Consider the following 6,000-nt stretch of genomic DNA (forward strand, 5'->3'; position numbering starts at 1 on the left):
TGGAATCTACTGCATGTGTTCTCTTCTAGGACATTTATGGTGTCCTGTCATGTTTAAGTATTTAAGCTATTTTGAGTTTATTTTTGTGTGTGGTATGAGAGAGTATTCTAACCATTGATCTACATGTAGCTGTCCAGCTTTCCAACACCACTTGCTGAAGAAACTGTCTTTTCTCTATTGTATATTCTTGCCTCTCTTGTGAAAGATTAACTGACCACAGGTATGTGGGTTTATTTCTGGGCTCTCTATTCTGTTCCACTGATCCATATGTCTGTTTTGTACTGATACCACAGTATCAGTATCAGAAACTGGAGGGTTATGCCTCCAGTTTCGTTCTTTTTTCTAAGTATTGCTGTAGCAATTCTGGGTCTTTTATGATTCTATACAAATTTTAGGATTATTGATCCTATTCTGTAAAAATTGTCTTGGGTAATTTGATAGGGATCATACTAAATCTGTAGATTGCTTTGGTTAGTATGGCCATCTTAACAATATTAATTCTTCAAATCCAAGAGCATGGGAACCTTTCCATTTCTATAAATCATCTTTAATTTCCCTTATTAATGTTTTATAGTCTTCAGCATATCTTTCACCTCCTTGGCCAGGTTTATTCCTGAATATTTTTATGTGATTTTAAGAGGGATTTTTTTTTAACTTTCATTTTCTGATATTTCATTTTTTGTGTAAAGAAATGCAACCGATTTCTGTAAGTTAACCTTATATCCTGCTACCTTGCTGAATTCGTTTATCAGTTCTAAGTAGTTTTTGTGTGAAGTCTTTAGGGTTATATATATATAGTATCATGTCATCTGCATACAGTGACAACTTTACCCTCCCTTCTAATGTGGATTCCTTTGAATTCTTTTTCTTGATTTCTGTGGCTAGGACTCCCAACACTATGTTAAATAGACGTGGTGAGAGTGGGCATCCCTGTGTTGTTTCAGATTTTAGCAGGAAGGTTTTCAGCTTTTCAACATTCAGTATTATGTTAGCAGTGGGTTTGTCATAAATAGCTTTTATTATGTTGAGATATTTTCCCTCTATACCCACTTTGGTTAAGAGTTTTTAATCATAAATGGATGTTGAATTTTATCAAATGCTTTTTCTGTCTCTATTGAGAGGATCATGTGGTTTTTGTCTTGTCTTTTGTTCATGTTGTGTATCACACTGATTTGCATATTTTGAGCCATTCTTGTATCCCTGGGATGAATACAATTGATTTTAGTGTATGACCTTTTTTATCTGTTGTTCAATTCAGTTTGCTCATATTTTGTTGATAATTTTTACATCTATAGTCATCATAGATATTGACCTATAATTTTCTTTTTTGGAGGTGTCTTTGTCTGGTTTTGGTATCAGGGTGATGGTGGCGTCATAGAATGAGTTTGGGAATGTTCCCGCCTCTTCAACCTTTTTGAAGAGTTTGAGAAGGATCAGAATAAGTTCTTCTTTGTATGTTTGGTATAATCCCCTCGTGAAGCCACCCAGTCCTGAACTCTGTTTGCAGGAAGTTTTTTGTTTGTTTTCTAGGGGTTTGTTGTTGTTGTTTTACAGATTCTACTTCACTTCTAGTGATTTGGTCTGGTCAAATTATCTATTTCTTCTTGATTCAGTCTTGGCGGACTGTATGCCTCTAGAAACTTGTCAGTTTCTTCTAGGTTCTACAATTTGTTGGCATAAAATCGTTCATAGTACTCTCCCGTGGTTTCCTGTTCATCTGTGGTGTTGGTTGTTATTTCTCCTCTTTTGTTTCCTACTTTGCTTATTTGGGTCCTGTTTTCTTCTTGGTGAGTCTGGCCAGAGGTTTGCTGGTTTTTGTTTGTTCTTTCAAAAAACCAGCTCTTACTTTTATTACTTTTTTCTATTTTTTAATCTGTTGTATTTATTTGCTCTCTGATCTTTATTATTTCTTTCCTTCTGCTGGCTTTATGTTTTGTTTGTTCTTCTAAATCTTTCAGGTGATATGTTAGGTTGTTTGAGATTTTTCTCATTTTTTTGAGGAAGGCCTGTATCACTATGAACTTCCCTGTTAGGACTGCTTATGGTGCATCCACTGATTTTGTGTGGTTGTGTTTTCATTGTCATTTGTCTTAATGAAATCAAAGAGAAAATTAAAAAATACCTTATTGACCCACTTTTTTTTTTTTAAACCATTACCATACCTACTTGCTTTAGACTGGTCATGTAGGCTCAAACACGATTTCTGTTTTTAATATTTAAATCTTCAGTCTATTTGGAATTTACTTTGGTCAACAACATGAGATACGGATCCAACTTAATATTCTCCCTGATAATCGCCTACTATCTCCTCACTGTTGACTGCATAGCCCATTGCTGCTTACTAGTTTTGCTCAGTACTCCAGTAGTAAAATGAATACTGGAGTACTCAGAGTCTCCCAGTAGTAAAATGAATAATTTATTTTCCAGAAAGGATTGTTTCAAGTTATCCTCATTCTATGCTTTCAGAGTGCTGAAAATTCAAACAGTACCTCTACAGAGGCAATCAATCCTGGTCTAAATGAAATGAAGGAGAATGACGCAGCTTCCTCTTAAGAATCAGGAAAGGTATAGCCCAAGTAATAGATCTGCCTCCAAAGGACTAAGAGTGGCAGGTCAGGACCATGTTCCAGGCTTCCAGATCAGCCAACTCAGGTTGCATCTTTCTTTCACCACAAATCCCTGGTTGTGAAGTTCTATTAAATGTTTTCTAAGATTATATTAACCAAGAAGCTGGTTTACAAGTAATAACAAACAACTCATTCTTATTCTTATTCTTTCAATGCATTCCTCCCCTCCATCTTCACTGAGTTATTCTATCCATCAAAATACTATAGCCATGTCCACAAATAATAAATGCTGGAGAGGGTGTGGAGAAAAGGGAACCCTCCTACACTGTTGGAGGAAATGTAGTTTGGTGCAGCCGTTATGGAAAACAGTATGGAGATTCCACAAAAGACTAAAAGTAGACTTACCATATGATCCAGCAATCCACTCCTGGGCATTTATCAGAGGTAAACTTAATTCAAAAAGATACATGCACACCAGTGTTCATAGCAGCACTACTTACAATAGCCAAGACATGGAAACAACCTAAATGTCCATTGACAGATGACTGGATAAAGAACTTATGTATTTATACAATGGAATACTACTCAGCCATAAAAAAAATAATAAAATAATGTTATTTGTAGCAACATGGATGGACCTGGAGATTGTCATTCTAAGTGAAGTAAGCCAGAAAGAGAAAGAAAAATACCATATGATATCATTTATATGTGGAATCTTAAAAAAAAAAAAAAAAAGACAAATGAACTTATTTGCAAAACAGAAAAAGACTCTCAGACATAGAGAACAAACTTGTGGTTACCAGGTGGGGAGGAGTGTGGGAGGGGTTAATTTTGGAGTTAGAGATTTGCAGATACTAACTGACATGTATAATAGATAAACAAGTTCATGCTGTATAGCACAGGGAACTATATTTGATATCTTACAGTAACTTATGGTGAAAAAATATGAAAACAAATTATATATATATATATGTTCATGTGTGACTGAAGCATTGTGCTTGTACACCAGAAATTGACACAACATTGTAAACAGACTATACTTCAATTAAAAAAATACATAAGCAAAAATATAATGGCCATGAATTTCAATTGAAAATACACGTTACAAAACAGGGTAGTGACAACAGTATAAATACTTTCTTCCCCATTGAATTTAATGGACAAAACCAGAGTAACAACAGGAAAGGACGGTGAGAAGAAAAGTATAAAGAGGACAGAGAGCCTGGTGATTTATTTTCTCCAGAAAAGTCTTTTTTCACTTACCTCCTTCTCTCCTCTTTGACCAACGACGTTGAGTACCTCCTATGGGGCAAACCATGCTAAGCCCTACTTAGGTGTGGCTGGATCTTGTTTGGAAGAAACCTCAGTTAACAAACAGGAAGTTGAAGGGAAATGATTACCTTTCATCTGGGTGATGTGGGCACTAAAGGGTGGAAAGGGCACTGAAGGAGGAGCCTGAGACATGGTTTTGCTCTTTATCCACTGAATAACCTGAAACAAGTCACGTAATCCTTCTCCAATCCCTGATTTCCTCCTCCCTAATATCAAGTATTATCTCTTCCATCCACACCCACAATTGGGCTAAGAGTTAAGTGAGGTATTATGTACAAAAAGGCTTTTCAAAATGCAGAAGTGTGATTTAGACTGCGAGGATGGAGAACAAGTCATGTGCTCTAATCCGATGTTTCCATTTCACTATAGAGAACCTGCCCATGGCCAGGCGGCGGGTCTGGATCCTCAGCCAGGACAGAGTTGGAACTGGAACCCTGACCTCCCGATGCCAAGCTCAGTGATTTTTCCAAGCTGTCGTGTTACAGGCCTTCAGGAGACTGACAGTGAGACTACAGCATCACTCAGTCACACAGCCCAGGTGTGTGTCCACAGCTGCACCTGCCACTCTCAATATGCCCTGGGCCAAGACCCTCACCCCCCCCTTGGTCTCGGTTATCTCTTCAAATCAAAGAGTTGGGCTACACACCTTTCCAGCAATTACATTCTAAGGTATAATCCCAATGTCAGTACACACACACACACACACACGCCCCTTTTACCCGGCCACAGAGTGGGCATTGTGGTTCTATGAATTGCCAATCCACCCTCAGTTTCTAGGATTTCTCATTGCCTTTAGATGACATGTCAAGTCTGAACACCCTTCCTTGACATTCAAAGCCCTACCGCCACCCCACTGCCTTTCTCATTTTCACCACTCACTCACCTGAACTTCTCAGCCCACTGTGCCCCTCACTGTCCCCAAATGTTCCTGCCACTCTGCCAGCCCTGCGTTTGGTTTACGCTGCTCCTGACTTGCCATCCTTTCCCCACTATTAGCAAGCCCCTGCCTTTCTGTAAGACAGGAGGGTGGCGGGAAGGATCCCGATTCGCCTGGTGTACCACATACACGTGCTGCATCCCCAGGGTTTGATGCTTTGGGGGCCTAGGACACGTTCTGTGCTTCTCGCTGTTCCCATGGTGCTCAGTGATGCCTTCACACACAGCAGAGTTTCCACTATCAACACTTTCTGCTTTTGAGTTTAAATTTTTTGTCAGGTTGGGGTAAAAGGGATCTGGAAAGGGGACAGGTTTGGCCTAATGTCACAAAGCTGAACAAGGACACATCCAAGACAGCCACACTGGAAAGAAAGCCTGGCTCCCCTGACTTCCAGGCAACAAGTCTGATCTGGTTTTGCCCCACTGGTGAGTTGAATAATTGAGTATAGCTCAGTGGTAGAGCACGTGCTTAGCATGCATGAGGCCCGGGGTTCAATCCTCAGTCCCTCCAGTGAAAAATAAGTAAATAAATCAATCTAATTACCTCCCCCCCTTCAAAAAATAATTGAGCATCTTCAGTGGGCGTGTCTATGTTCACTGAGAGTCTATTTTTAAGACTGAGAAATTGAAAGCCACCAAAATAAGAATACATTATGGTACTTCCAGTCTGTGAACGCTATGAAGTCATTAAAACGTTTTTAAAGAGTCATTTGCAGTCTTTAAAAAAAATGAGTTAAAGCATACAAAGAATGAGACAGCCTGGGGAAATAGCCAGGACAGGTGGTCAACGTAGGGCAGTATGAATAACACAAACACACGTTTACCAGCACATACGCTCACTTACACACGTATGTAGGAGCACACCAGAAACCTGGCCTGGAAATGGACCTCAACTTGTTATCAGGGCTTTGCTGCCCTGGGAGCATTACTTGGAAGTTACATACATGCATAGTGTTTATACGTGTGTTGAAATGAACATGCGCCACCTTTATTATCAGAAAAAAACAGGATCCATCCATTTTGAAAACACAAAATGTATAAAAAGAGTTCTATGCCAGGCGCCCACTTTGCTCCTGCAAAGGAGGTCACTGTGGCCCCGCACATCCTACCTGGCGGAGGAAGGGGACACAGAGAAATGCACACAGGTGTGTGGCTCAGTGTTGGG

At 39.4% G+C, this 6,000-nt stretch overlaps 1 protein-coding gene across 1 annotated transcript in view; it reads right to left on the bottom strand.

The window, feature by feature from the left end:
* Positions 1–3,936, bottom strand: part of GCNT3 (glucosaminyl (N-acetyl) transferase 3, mucin type) — a 78,650-nt gene extending 74,714 nt beyond the window's left edge. The window contains exon 1 of the mRNA XM_032481067.1: positions 3,831–3,936. The gene's annotated coding sequence lies outside the window, so the exon portion shown is untranslated. The remainder of the gene's footprint in view (positions 1–3,830) is intronic.
* Positions 3,937–6,000: the final 2,064 nt, after the last annotated feature.

The sequence above is a fragment of the Camelus ferus genome, chromosome 6 (genome assembly GCF_009834535.1).
Source record: "Camelus ferus isolate YT-003-E chromosome 6, BCGSAC_Cfer_1.0, whole genome shotgun sequence".
Taxonomy (NCBI): domain Eukaryota; kingdom Metazoa; phylum Chordata; class Mammalia; order Artiodactyla; family Camelidae; genus Camelus; species Camelus ferus.